Source organism: Dreissena polymorpha, chromosome 4 (genome assembly GCF_020536995.1).
Source record: "Dreissena polymorpha isolate Duluth1 chromosome 4, UMN_Dpol_1.0, whole genome shotgun sequence".
Lineage (NCBI taxonomy): Eukaryota > Metazoa > Mollusca > Bivalvia > Myida > Dreissenidae > Dreissena > Dreissena polymorpha.
Window position 1 is genome coordinate 61,523,119 of NC_068358.1, and position 16,646 is coordinate 61,539,764.

Consider the following 16,646-nt stretch of genomic DNA (forward strand, 5'->3'; position numbering starts at 1 on the left):
TTCTTCCAATTTTATTTTCATTGTGAGAGCTTTTTTGAAAATCTCAATATTTAGAGAATCGTGTCTATTTTTAACACTGAATATATATGATTTCATAAGAATGAGTATGTAGTTTATTACCATATTATTTGCACCACCTTTTTGTCCCAAAAACTATGTCAAGCACGTTAAGGTCAATGTATATATCTTTACTTGCTAAATAGTATTCAAGATCTCTCCATATTGGTTGTACAATAGTACATTCATACAAAATATGTTTTAAACTTTCTTTATAACTAGCACAGAACGAGCATATATTTAAAGTTGTTAATTAACATTTATACAGGTATGCATTAGTAGGCCATGTACGCTGGAGAATTGTGTATTGAAAGTTGCGTTAGTTATTGTCAATTGTGGCTTTAAATGGTATTTGATATGTGTTCTTCCAATCAATATTATAGTTACACGAAGAAATGATACTTTGCCATATTTGCTGCTGTTTAGTTTTATGTTCATCAAAGGTTTGTTGCAGGTTATATAAATATTTGCATGCTTTCTTTGTACTTAGCACCTTTTCAAGTAATGTGTCATGATTGTAGTTATTTTTTTTTCTTCACTTAGTTTTTGTATGTAGCTTTTTGGAATCCTTTGATGAGTGTGTAATATTTGAGGTCATCATTTGTAGAATATCATACACATTTTTAAATGTGTGAAAGTTGTAAAAGGTTGTCGACCTGAAGTCAAATATGTGTTCTAAGAATTTAAAGCCTCTGTTATACCAATAACTGTAGAAAAATGTATGCTGATTATTCTGTTCTATTGTTGAATTATTCCATAATATTGTTTTATTGATGTGTCCTGCTTAATCATATGATTTAAATTTGTTCCATGATAAGAGAATATCTCTAAGAAATTCGTTATTAAAATTGGTGATAATATGTTTTTCTTCTAAAGGACACTCAAACACCAGATCGCATCCTTATTTTTTTTAATTCCTTCTGGAAAAAGATTTCAATTGGCCTTTATTATTTGTGTCTGTCAATCTTTTGACCCAACTAGCCTTATTGGAATGTATAAAAGCATGTATATCTGTTTAATTGAGTCCACCCTGTTCAATAGGTTAAACTTATGTTGTTCTTTTTATTTCTTCAGGTTTGCCATTCCAAATAAATTGGAAAATAGTTGTAATAATTGTTTGTATTGTATCATTTTTGGGGGTGGGAAGCATGGTCAGATAGTACATTATTTTGGGTAGTGCAAATGTTTTGACAACATTGACTTTTTCCATTAATGGTAATTTTCTATGTTCCCATTGTTTTAAGCATTTTGTAAATGCGTGTAATTTTGGTTGAATGTTTTTTTGCCATATCGAGATTTTCGTCATTTGTGAAATAGAAACCAAGCGTTTTAGCTCCATCAGAGTTACAGATAATGTTTTTGTACTCCTTAAATTTAATTAGTGAATGTTTTAGTGAACCAACACGCACTACTGTTGATTTTTGGGTATTTAGTTTTAAGCCGGATATTTCACTAAAGTCTTGTATTGCGTTTATTAAAGCAGTGAATGAGTTAATTGTTCCATCAATGAAGTATGTTGTGTCACCTGCAAAAATGGTTTGTTTTATGTCAATGTCGTTTACTTTTATTCCTTTAATATTTTCATTTTCCTCGATGTTATTTGACAGTATTTCGATGCTGAGAATGAAAAGGGTGGTTGACAAGGGACAACCTTGTTTTACACCACGTTGTAGGGCTATTGGCTCAGAGTGACCATTATTGATTATTATAGTATTTATGTCGTTGTAGAAAAGCTTTATCGATTGTATCAGCTCAGGCACAAAGTTATATTTTACGAGATTTTGGACCATAAAGTCGTGGTCTAAACTGTCAAAGACATTTTCATAGTCTGCAAAACGGAGCAAGCCTGGTTTGTTTTTATTATTTAAGTAGTGGATTGTTTCAAAAATGATCCTTATGTTTTCACTATATGACGACCTTTCATGAATCCAGTTTGTCTTGGCGCTATAACTTTTGAGATTCTGTTAGCTTTTGCTTTTGTTGCAATTTTATAATCAGTATTTAATAAGCTTAAAGGTCTCCAATTGTTTAATGACTCTAAATCTTTACATGGCTTTGGAATGAGTGTGAGGATGCTTTGTTTTTGAAGTTGGGTTAAATTTGTGGTTAATAGAATTCAGATAATATATTTTATGTCATCCCAAAAAACATTGTAAAATTCTGCTGATAATCCATCTGAACCAGGACTTTTGTTATGACCCATTTCTTTTAAAGCAGTAAGACACTTGCATTTATTAAGCCTGCACATGATTGTTTCTCACCTTCTGTGAGTTGTTGTATGTGTGTGTCAAAAAAGTGGATGTATTTATATTGTTGTATTTTAAATTTGTTTTTTACTGTAAAGGTTTGAGTAAAATTTACTCTGTTCGTCTAATATAGTTTTTGTGTATCTGATTTCTGTGTTGGTTATTTTCAGTTTATGTATGGTTTTACTGTCATAATGTCGTTTTTCTAAATTTGCAAAGTACTTAGAATTTGTTTGTTCAATGTGTATAGTCATTGCTCGAATTAACATGCCATTTATTTTCTCTTCTATAATATTTTAATATTCTCATTTTGTGTCTCTAATTGATTGTAGCAAGCATTTTGTTTTATTAAACACATATCCATATTTTGAAAACACCAGACTTCTACACGTCTGTCATAAGTATCATCTTTATTTGTGTGCATCAATTATTTTAGAAAATTTCATGCAGAAATATAAAGGTAACTATTAACCTAAAGAAATTTTATATAATACTATATATCGGTAATAAATATTGATAAGACTTTCTGCACCTGACATACATGTTTATACGTATACGGCAATTTCGAATATTGTTTAACATCGCGATTAGTTTCATAATGACGCGAAGTAGTGAACTAGTTGGTACACATGAAATCTTTATGTAGCATATATCGTTTATATTTCACTACTATTGCCGTAACACAGTTCTTCAATATGTAAGATAATTATTGAGTTTTCAAGTGCAGGCTAGTTGTATTGAACATTTTTCTATCATATTTAGGATTGTTTTATACGTTGATTTTCATGTTTGAATCTATTTGAGTTTAGAATCAGAATCGTTCAGAATTGTCATTAATACTCCCTCCTCCCGTTGATATCATCTGTATTAATTCAGGAAAGAAATAGCTTTTTGTTTTAACTAGTGAAACAAGCACAGAAACTGAAATGGCATGGCATTGAACAGTTCGCAACATCTAATTCTAGCACAGATATAACACCGAGTATTTGGTTTCATGTTTTTGTTCTTTATCACTACATAACATTTCTACCAATTTTTCATACACTATACACATTTAAACACTAGAGATCGTCGCATAAATTTGTTATTCCGCTAAAGAAGATGACGACTTCATCAAAACAACAGGCTAATAAGGGACGACACTTTCCGCCTTAACTAGATTTTTGCTAAGAAGAAAAGACTTTCTGTAAAAAAAATACCATAAGAGGGGAAAGTATCGTCCCTGATTAGCCTGTTCATTACGCCCCCTTTTCACAGAGCACTGCAAATTTACTTTCCAAATAAACACAAAACCAACGTTTCAAGGCCAAAGCTACGACAATTTGCAAGCAAATGTATCGACTGTCAATATGATACAATATAAAGAAGTGAAACTCCAGCTGCTGGAAGAATAATTCCAAAATTAGATTCCTCGAAGAATCACAAACGCATGAATGACAGTCTGGCCTTTCAAAGTCATGCAGGTGTATACAAGAGATAGCAATAAATTGTGATATACTCTGGGAAGTATCAGCTCCGCTAAACCAGACGCCATTACAAAGCTATGAAAAACACGTCTCTATACAATGTAAACCAAGTGATGTTATCATTAAGCTGGGATACCACATGCAATTAAATTGGATGCAGAAGAAAAACAAGTTTATGGAGGCAATAATCTGTGTCTAATTTGTTAGTAATTCATACTCAATGACTCGTTCCATGTCGGTTCGGTTTTATTTATTGTAAAGATATAGGTTTAAAGTAGATGATTGATATTTACAAATGTGTTATTACTAAAATTGTCTCTTTAAAAGGAGCTTCAACGTGTTTACAATAAGAAATGCCAAATGATGGTATGCACGAGAACACGTTTGAGGACAGTAAGAATTCATGTGTTTTTGGCTCCTATGGCTTCTTCTCCTTCCGGAACCTTTAAATTTATAAAAATCCACACGCAACTAGCTAAACGTCGAAGAATTTCACTAAATCTTTTGAACGCAAGAAATGCACAAATGTGTACTATTCATTTGCATTCAAATACAAGTATACACCAATACAATATGAACTTCAATTCATCAAGATTCCTAACGTCTTTACAAGAGACAACATAACCCATTTCTGTTCGCAAAAGTCAGTGAGCAAACTGTCTGACTTGTTCACTTTATAACAGTTGAAAGCTTACTTCAACAAAAGAAGCACATTGACGGGTTTCGGATTATCGCAAGATACACAAGTCAGTGGTAGACAACTTGACAACCTACCTCAACTATGCACTTGACAAATTTGAGCGTATCGCATGTCGATCACTTTTAAATGTAATTGGTCTAAAATCTCTGAAAACTGGCGTTTTAATATTAACAGCAAGACACATATAAGAGAAATATGATACACTGCAAACGTCAACTACGGAGCCAACAGTCTTTGAGAGTATCGCATGTCAAGCGCTTCCAAATGTTTCTGGTCTTAAATCTCTAAAAACTTGCATTTTAATATTATCAACAAGACACCTACTTTAGATTGTTTAAGATAGGTTAATTTTTATCGCCATTTCTTTTCATACGTTCAAAAAAGTGATAAATTAAGGTACAATGAATCAACAGACTCACGTCTGGCGAAATTTTGTGAGAATGTTTTTGATATATCGCCTCTAATGTTTTAGCTGTATTAGACTCACGTTAGTTTGAACTTATACGATACGTGAAAGAACTGACACTATTTTTTTCAAATGTCTACTGGATTTTTAGCACATTTGTGAAATGTATATGTACAAAACACGCAACATTAGAACTTGATATGTATTGACTATGTCATCGTGTCGTTGTAAGACTGCGGCCAAGTACTAATTTTATTGATGGTGTTTTCTACATTTATATAAATCCAGTATATTTGGCGAATATATTAGTCTACGCTGCTTTGCAACCTTTTTTTGAATGTTGCGAAACCATTTTATTTATTTTTAGTGCAATTATTTTTCTGTTATCTATATTACCATTTTTATAAAGGAAATTGAACACTTCTCTTCCGATAATATTCCGTAGGATGAATATTGCTGTATTTACGATAAGGGAATAAGATTAGTTAATATTATTATGCTTATCTAGAAAGTTCTTAACATATTCGATGTGAAATTGATATTTGAATTCAAAGTATTACTCATACAAAATTGTTAATAACGCATGACTATATTAAAAATGCATAAATACAAAAATAAAATAAAATATAAGCATAACAAAACACAGATGATGATGATGATGATGATGATGATGATGATGATGATGATGATGATGATGATGATGATGATGATGATGATGATGCCGATCTTTTCATTTATAAAGAACCCCCCGTTCCTACTCGCTGTAAATAAAGTACATCGTATGTTATCATAATTAAAATAAAATGTTCACAGATTTATGTATTTTAGATTATTTTTGAATTACAAATAATGCCATCCCGAAAATGTTCATTCATAAGCTAATTATTTTAACATAATGTTTAGTCAGGTTAGTCAGGAGTATTTTTTTCTCATCGTTATATATGTATTCATTAATTTTGCATCAACGACGACTCTTTGAAGGGCCTCGTATTTTCCAAACTGTGAACAAGTCCCTTCAAAGTAAACATTGAATTGCTACATGGCGTTAACAAATTGCCATGTAAATTACTTCTAAGAACTATGTATGCACTGTCCCTAAATTGTGGCAAAGAAAACACATTTGAAAGGAAACATTCAAAAATCAATCAGTGCTACCATAGATGTTCGAGTCTGAGCATCGATTTCAAGTCACAATTTAAGAACAAAGACAATCAAGCAAAGGGGAATGTTCGATGTATATGAATTGAAAATAATATGCATTATTGTGCTTTATTCCCTGTATCTGCTGTGGAAATACCAAAAACAATAACACAAGTCGACACTTAACATGTTGAAACATGAGATCAATTGAATTTCCACGACCTGTTTTTTTTGTAAAACGGAAATGGAGGTGTTCCTCTGACATTCGTTTATCAACGATTTTATAATATCTTGAAGAAAAAGACATAAATACTTAAACGTTCATGACAAAAATCATGAGTTTCTTTCTCTTCATAAATTGATGCCGCGGTGTCTTTTACTGTTTTGTTTGCGCGATGGTCAAAATACTGACCTTAACATTTACATGACATTAAAAATGTTTTTTTTGCAAGGGCTAAGTTTGAAACTCGATATCAAGATTTTCATATTATAATACATTTCGAAACAACGAACGGCAAATTGCCAATTTAATCCTGAATCAAACGATATATCCTTAGTAGCTTAATAATTTATATTACACAGTTCGATACCCGAAAGGGGCGCGGTGCATTTGACCTGTAACTAGATTTGCTAAATAAACTTGTTAGTTCAAAACAATGCGCATTTGACGTATAAAAGCTTGTACTAACTTTAATGAATATATTACACATTTCCAAGAATAAAGCGAACGTTATTGGTTATAAAACATAATAGACTGTATTACTTATTTGCTTTACACATCACAGCAGACTTGTATATTTGTATATATACTTGTATAAACTATAATGTTCCAATTTATGCAAATACATACTTCAAAACATATCTCATCAGAATAACCCTTATTGGTGCGCATCAATTCTTGAAGATATTGTAATGCACATTAAAATTAGTAAATATTGCCTTTGAAATCATCGTAGAATAACAATATTCCGGTATTAAATATTAATTACGACATGTTTTTTATAACTGTTTGTACGTTTACGGAAATCTTTCAAATGTTGTATAACTTATTGGTTTAGTTTCATTATAACGTGAACTAATTAGTACACATACAATCGGTTTGTAGCATCCATCAGAGATATTGTATGGTTGTTGCAGTTTTACAACTCTTCAGTAATATGTAAATTTGAATTGTTTCCAAGTGCCGGCGATTCGCATACGGCATTCTCCAGATACAATTATAAAGTTTTTTTATATGTAAATTTTCATATATGAATCGTTTTGAGTATTTGTTTGTTTAGAGTCGTTATTAATACCTTCTCCTCGCGTGAATACCATCCAGAGTATTTCAGAGAGAAATAAAGTTTAGCAAAAACACCCACATAAACCGAACTGGCAATAATAATTGCACATTTTGGAGTAATCTATTAATTTCAATATAAATGCAATCGAACAATTTCAAAGAATATAGTGCTTTCTTTTAAGTCTCAGTTACTAGATTAACATGGATATTGACGTCATTTTAGAATAATTCTCAATTTAAAACACAATGGATATTTTATAAACTTTTGTTTTTATGATGAAGTTAGAAAATGGCTTAATGCAAACAACTATCACGTCAATATTCGCAATCTTTTAACTTGCCACATGAACACAAAAAAACTGTTCCATTTCTAATATATACTTTCTTATTATGAAAAAGTCAAAACAATAGTGATGTGCAGGAAACTGTATTGACCGAAAATATGATCATGCACAATAATGATAGAAACAAATAGGTTCATCGAAGAATAAGACAAGAATAACTGACGGTCTGACCTTTTTAAGGTGCGCACGATATTACCAGAGATAGCAATACATTTTGATAAAATCTAAAAGTGACAGCTGAGCTAGGCCAGAAATGATATGTATGACAAGTCTCATTGCGTAACTGAACAACTGATGTTACCATTTTCGAATGGACATGAAAAGAGCAACAACACCGAGTGACGACGATAAAATATATTTATGGAGATACTTACATATATATGTTTCTAGTTGATCAATAATTTACAATCAATAAAACACATGATTGAGAGTAAAAAATATGTTTTTACTACAATGAACTGTAAAAACAAACATAGCTACACAAAACGTTTGCCATAAGCCATTCTCAATTTTGGCATGTTTGAAAAACATTTAAGGGCAGTAAGAAGTCATGTGTTTGGGGCTTCGTCGCATCTGAAAGCCTCTAAATGTAGATAAATCCACAAACAACTAGCTTAACGTCGTAGACTTCACTTATTCATTTTAATTTAAAACCATAAACAAGTATGAACTTGCATTCAAAACAAGCATACAACAATACAATATACACTATTGTTAATCAAGATTATGCGTCATACTGTATTCTCATACAGTGTACAGAAGTGTAACTCCAGCTGCTGGAGCAGTATTGCATTCTCATAATATACAATTAGTTGGTCCTTTATTTAAGGCAAGATACCAATTGCCAAAAACAGTACAAAACAGCACAATACAAAACAATATAAACACATATAAGATTAAAGCTTCATCGCCTTGGCACAGTCAATGTAAAGCATTGGGGGGTTTAAACCGGTTAGAGCGCACAACCTCACACTTAGCCCAGCAATATTCATGGTACTGATAAGTGTAAATAAACGTCTCATCAAGAGAATGGATAACACCTGATCAGTGAAATAAGTTAACCAATGAACATTAAACCAGTAAACATCACAATGAAATGCAAAAATAATTGATATGTTTCTATATACACAGCGATACTGTACTATTTATAAACAACAATACACGACTATTTGTAATACTCATTATAGTTGCAAAATATTAAATACCGTTTACTTTAATGATATGATGCATTATTAAAAAAACATAAGTGTTCTTAGTATTATAACAATATTATTGCGTATGTATCAATAACTTTTGAAATGACTTCCTTGTAGAAGATCAAAAAGTTATGTGTCAGTCTATCTTAACGCTAAAATGCCTAGTCAGCTATAGTGGTGCATGGAAAAAAAACGAGAACTCAACATCGCCATCTATAGGATCTCTACTTACATAGTGAACTCATTAAATGTTCAATTGGTCTCGCTCAACGTTTGATTTTCTTTATAACTAAGTTCTCGATAGAGAAACAAATAACACAAAAACACAAATAAACCATGATCTTAGAAAACCAGTTGGTATAATCGACTTTTCTAAAAGAAATAGCATGTACTAACTTTTTAATAATGCGAAAAACAGTACGTAACAAAGAATTAGACATTGCGATATCACACATATAAAAACCTTTAGCCTTTTAGCAATATAATTTTTGATGAGACACAACCGCTTTCTTTTGATAAGAATATACCGCCTTAAACTATTATCACCTACGCAGTAGATCCAACGGCCCCCGTATGTATGTACATAAAACTACTTATATCTTAAACACTAGTTGTCTTTGAAAAATATTAACCTTGTTATCTCATTTGAAGTTAATATGTTCAGAATTTAACCGACCAAACACACATCTTTCGGACACAGGGCATATTCCTGTCCAAATTAGTTTTTTTGACATAAACAACTGGACACACACGAGTGGCTGGTATATCTTTCGCCCTTCAAGAAATGTGTCCGTCTTAGTATAAAACAAACTTGCTTAGGTATTACTACAAATATAAATATGACCTCTTAATTTTCTTCGAAACAAAAATATAAGCATATGCTGCAAGACATTTAAAACGAAATACGTGTCTCATTTTGAGCAAACATAGCTGTTTACATGGTATGATTGATCTACAGTGCTTGGTTCTTTTTTGTACAGCCTTTGCTTCGATATTCATTGTTAAGTTGAACACAAATCTTGAAAGACTACACATGTTACCCATGTCTATACACACATTCTGATATAACTCGATCCTCAATCTTGTCAACACAATTACCTAAACATACGAAATGTAATATCCTCCAAACCAAACAGCCAAAAAACGTTCTCACAAGTCGTGCCGTTACATGTTATTTTGCAATAAATACAACGAATCGTGTTTAGATGACTTATATGTCAAGCTTGTGACAAAACGCCAGATCATGTCAAAATTTAGCCGACTTTAATTATATGACAACAAAAAGGCCCGATCGCGACAACATTCCATCTCAACTTATACCATAGTTATTAATACGACAGGGGGTACAATTCAACCGAATACAAACTCCCAAATGCACATAAAACATTGACTCCGAAGATCCCCTCACATCAAATGTGGAGTAAAGACTTATAATTATCCGGCCATGGAAGCGCATACTTAGCATTGAACTAATGGCTGAAATCACATACTACTTCATAAAATCAAAATCATAATCCGATTGACGGATAGCATGTTCGCAAGATATATTAGTCAGTGAAAGACAACTTGGCGACTGATTCGACAATGCTCCAGCAAAGTGTGAGAGTATCGCATGCCAATCACTTCGTATATGTTAATGCAAACCTCTTTATTTATAATATCATACATCTATAAGGTGTAAGGTTCTGTGATAAGACATGAAAAAGAGTGTTTAAGATATATACATGTGTATCACCATTTCTTGTCAATTGCTTCCAAAAGGTGATTTATTGACGGTAAATGGAATTAATGTGTCTCAAGCCGGGCATGAGGGCGGCAGTTTGTGAGGGAAACAAAGAAACGTATTACATGTCGCGCCCTACATCGCAGCTCTGATAGTCTTATAGTTTGGACACGATATGACACTATTTTCTTCCCATGTGTACTGGATTTTAGCATATTCGTCAAATGACAATGTACTTTTCAAAATTAGTACTAGTTATGTGTCACATTGCCTTTGTCATTCTGTATCGATATATTCACGATATATTATACCCAGTGAAAAGATAACAAGTTAAGTACAAACTGTTGGGTGAAAAGTTCGTTGTACGACTGCAGCCAGTTATAAATTGTATCATTTTTTTATTTAACGGAAATCCAGAGCCACATTATTATATTATGCAAATATATTAACCGAGACTTCCTTGCATCATCTGTTCACATGATGTGGCACTATCGTGATTTTATAAGTTTTTTTCCGCTTATATTTGCGATTTTATATTGTTATGATTTGTAATAAAAGTGATCATTACATAAAAAACCAAGTACTAACCCATGCCCTGCTGATAAATTTTCTGGAGTTAAATAAGTTCTATATGTACGATACTCAATTATCAATGTTTATTTCAGATATAGAAAAACAAACGCTACAAACGCTATCAGAAGAGATATTATTGTTCTTATCGTCTTCTTTTGTAAAAGGGAACAAACTATACACATTAAATACTCTCAAATGGGATTACGCCTTGGAAAGGTCAATTCGGAGCATTGGGTGTTTAAACCATTTTTAGGGCAAACCTAACACTTAAACCATAATTACCATTCACAAACCGAACACGAATTATAAACGATCTCAATCAAATGTCCATATGCAGAGAGAAACAGAAAACCAACTGCCAAAACGTGACGCGTAAATAGAATAGTGCGCCAGTGGCTTAAGTTATATCGGTAATATACTCCATTAAACGATAATTGGGTAGCTTTTTTAAAGTGATAAGTATGTTTCGCAACATTAATGTCATTTGAAGCGTAAGTGATATAAATAAATTCTGTCAGCAATATATTATATCAGCATTAAATAAGATTGTATTATATAATAGATTGTTTTATACATTTTCTGAGCCTTTAGCTATACTTGCAGGAAAAATTGGCTATTACAATACGAAGATGGCAATATAAACAAATAACGCATTTCAATAAAATAGAATGTCGAGGGAATAAGATTGAAAGAATTAAGTCTTGTTATGGAGAAAGTTATTAATATTTTTTCTGATATTTGGATTCAAAGTATTACTCATACAAAATGGTTTATGACGTAAGAAAACTACCAATATATACAACATTCATTAAAAGATACAAACAACACAACACACTTTAGCCAACAAAACAAACCATTAATTTGACAAAATTTGGGGCATTTACAGAAAAAAGATTCTGTAAGTCGGGTTCTCTTTAAGCATGCTCATTCTGTCAGAGCGAAAATAGCTTTACATTTCAAATCGCAAATCTTAATTTCGCTGAAAATCTGAAATTGTATTGCACAACCAAGTTTTAATGTAATGAGTGATTATAGAGTTTTGTTTTTCCGTTTGGTATCATTCACTTCACAAACATGATCATCTGCGTCATTTGAAAACAATATGAAATCTATACTTACATTAAACTTAGTATCATATTGTGAAAACACGTGTGTTTGTAAGGAAAGACAGATGAGTAAATGACAACGCTATTCAGTTTAAAATTTGCAATCTTTAAAGTGCCAAATTAACCGTTATTTTTTTTTAAATAAATATTTGATGTTCGTGAGACAATCATGATGATGACGATTATGATTAATTGAATATACTCATAAATCATCACTGAACATTTGCATTACTATTTCCTTATAATAGATGTGGATATTAAGCGTTTGGCGCTGGTTTGGATATAAAAATCATACCGTTTATCGTATTGACAAATGTGTTTTTGGCACCACCACAACAATAGCGATTATTTTAATGATTTTATATTATTAAATTTTTTAAATGAAGGTGCGACTGAATGTGTTATTTAGCACAATCGACATTGACGTTATAATAAGCGTGGCCAAAAGCACATATAAAATAAAAACTGAAACAACATATTTTAGGTTACGCTTTATGAATTAATGGCCTACAATACTAACTTGCCTAAGACAAAACGAACTGAACCAATTATAATTGTACAAACAAGTTGAACAATCAACGCCATTTATTTAGCGTCGCAGTGAAGCGACGATGGACATTTTATTTATGTGTATTTTGTGTTCTGAATGTGTTTAGTGACGTCAATTATTGTCTGTGTTTTGTATTATGCCTTATATATATAGGATCTGGCACGAGTTGTCACATCATACCATATTTTATTAGACGAGTTCACAAATTTTGTTAGTAAGCGATCCTTTGGCGAGCTTACTTACGAATTTCCTGGACGAGTTTAAAAAAATGTGGTATGATAAATATGACAACGAGTGTCAGATCTTTTTTATCACATGCTTTTAAATGATCAATTTAAATAAATATTTACGCAAACATGATGATAAATCCCGAATGTTGTTTATATTTCGTGACGTCATTTTTTGACGTTGCCACGTCATTTCAGCAAAATAACAAAATGCGATTGGTCAATCGAACGAAAACTAAGCCAATGAAAACGCTTAAAAAGTTTATTACATATGTGTCAGATAAAAATATTCGTAATGGTTATATTACATGGGAAACAGGGTATGGCAAGTGATAAAAAATAATTCGTGTGCCATAAATAAGAAACTCGTAATTTTCGAGCTATCAAAAAGGAAAACGAATAGGTACTCGTCATCAGTAATAGGCCTCGTTTTGCTTTTTTCGCGCACTCACTTTCCACAAGATGTACCGACACAAAACAATTTAACGACGGCAAACATTTAACAATCCATCAGTGCTACTATAGATATTTGAGTTTATGTCATAATATAACAAAGAGCAATGTTTCGTCAACAATATTAAATGCATATGATTTCAAAGCAATATGCTACTTGTATTATCCGAGACGCTTACACCCAGTGTCTTAAGTGGCAATATACAATACAGTATGAATAGTTAAATACTAAATAATATGCAATACAGTATAAATAGTTAAATAATCAATAATATGCAATACAGTATAAATAGTTAAATACTAAATAATATTCAATACAGTATAAATAGTTAAATACTAAATAGTTTGCATCACATGACTGACAATTGTATTGGTGCGACCTTTTGTGATCTTTTACAGACACCAGTAATCGAGATTTATGTATTACACTCGTAAAAATAACATGCGGGAATATTTTAAAGAAACAATAAATGGAAATATCACAATTCAAGACTTAAACGTTGATGACAATAATAACGATTGTACTTTATATTCATATATGGATAAAGCGGTGGCTACTTCTGTTGTTGTTTTTTGGAAAATATCACATAACAAGTGTTGTGTGTCTCTGGAACAGAAAGAACTAAAACTCGTCATTAGATTATATAATATACGAAGCGCGTAGGGCATATTAAACCTGAAACAAACTCTGTATCCCCAATAGCTGATTATATGATCCAATGCGATTCTTTTTGTGTCGATAGTGGTATAATTGACCTTTAACTGGATTTTCTCTATAAATCTTGCGATACAAAGCAATTAAACGCTTCTGGCAGTTTGACAATCAAATAGATTTGCCGGATCTATGACACATTTCTCAGAAAAAAGCAACCGTCGAATTGGTTAACAAAATATGTGGCTTGATTTCGTATTAACTTGCCATGGTATTGCAGACGTTATTTTTATTAAATTTTTAAATTTGTATTATTTTTTATTAAAACCTTATAACAACATCAACTACGAGGGTTTTACTTGCACAAACACCAGACTCCTAAACTTCTCTCACCAGAATCACCTTTATATGTGCGCATCAATTCAATTCAGTAATTCCGAATTATACAGTTAAATAATTATCCTGGGAAAAATTATAACTATACACTGGTAATAACACTTGTTTAACGACATGGTATTGCTGACGTATCGTGAATATTTGTTCGTAACAGCAATGTCGCATATTGTATAACGATGCTGATTAGTATCAAACTGACTTAAACTCGTAAGTACACATTAAATCGGTATGAAGCATTTATCATATAAATTTAATGACTGTTGCAGTAGTACGCCTTTTAATGTTTAAGAAAATTACAAAGTTTACAAGTGCATGCGATTCGCATTAGATAGTTTCTAACTTTAATTATGAAGTTCTATAATACGTTGATTTTTACGTTTTGGATCCATTTTATTGACCGGTGTAAAGAATCATTATCATTACCCCTTCTTTGCTAAATATCTTAAGAGTAATTTCAGGGAACAACACACTTTTAGATTTCAATCATAACAATCAGTTAAACAAATAAACCAAAATGGCACTTGCAGTGCACATAAAACATAAATTTTAATATAATACAGAAATAGCAAAAATGATCGTGGTTCCATTTTACTCTCAATTAATTAACACATCTATTGACGTTATTTACAACACTACTGAGCTGTTGAATGAATCGGTTATTTTGCTAAAGAAGGGGCTTTAAAAACGATGATTATGCCAGTATAAACAACATTTTAACTTGCCGCATCAACACGAATTAACTGATATCATATTCCATATTATATATATAAACGTTAGAACTATAACGCTCACATATGTGTCGAGCGAACATATTGATAATGCAAAGGAATAATAAGAAAAATAGATTTTTGGAAGAAAGTGCAAGAGTGGATCCGTGAATTACAGATGCAAAAAGACGGGCTGTACTTTTTAAGTCGTGCTAGAAATTACTAGAAATAGATCAAATTAGGACTTACTCTAAGAAGTGATATATGAGCTGGACCAGAGGCAATCTAGATGAATGACAAGTCTGATAGCGAATATTAACCAATTCATGCGCGCACAAAAAAAACAGCACGTAAACTATGATGACAAGAAAATATTTTATGGAATATAGGAATCTGTGTCTAATTTGTAAATAATGTACACTCGATGGCGATTACCATGATGATTCAATTATATTTATTTTAATTGTACAGGTTTTGAATCGATACGTCATATAATGACATTTAATTCAGAAGCCTTGAATTTTTTCCGCCATGTTCAATAATATCATGTTTAATGACTCATTAAGAGTGATCTCGAAGTGAATATCAAGTAACATTTTTTAAACAACATTGTTGTTATACTTTGACGATAAAAATGTATATAATGTGGTACTTTACAAAATCTTTGTAATGAGTACAAACGGTTTTAAAACCCATGTCAATTACTCATGTTTTGGCATGTACAGGAATAGCATACACTTACCTTCAATTCAGATTACGTAGCACGTCAATGACATCTTTAAACAAGATGTGTTTGTGAAACACTAAGTTGCTATCTTCAATATTGCAAAATTTGACCTTTGACCTTGAAGGATGGCCTTGACCTTACAACACTCAAAATGTGCAGCTCATCAAGTTGCTATCTTCAATATTGCAAAAGTTATGGCCAATGTTATATTTTGACGAAAACCAACAAAGCAACAAACAAACAAACAGACAGGGCAAAAACAATATGTCCCCCAGTATAGACTGGGGGACATAAAAATGACAATTCTTAATAAACAATTGGTACAATATTAGTAACGCAACAGCAATAAACTCCTCTTTTACTCTGTCTTCTGGCTTACATATCGTACTAATGGGCTACAACATAGTGAACGACGAACCTCTGGTGAAAATACTAGGCCAGAACTGCTGGTTATCATCCGAAATTTTGATTGATTGTTTCTTTGATACATAAAATACCCCCAAACACCACTAAACAGAGAAGAATGATGAAAAAACACGGACCAAATCAGGCGCTATAGCCATCTTACGGTCAATGCAAAAGTGTGTGCTTTTTCAATCATTTTTTTGCAAACCTTACACATGTTTAAATAATCATTACAGCACCGACCCATTTAGATAAGTACGTCCATATTCTATAATTTTGCTTGTTGACAA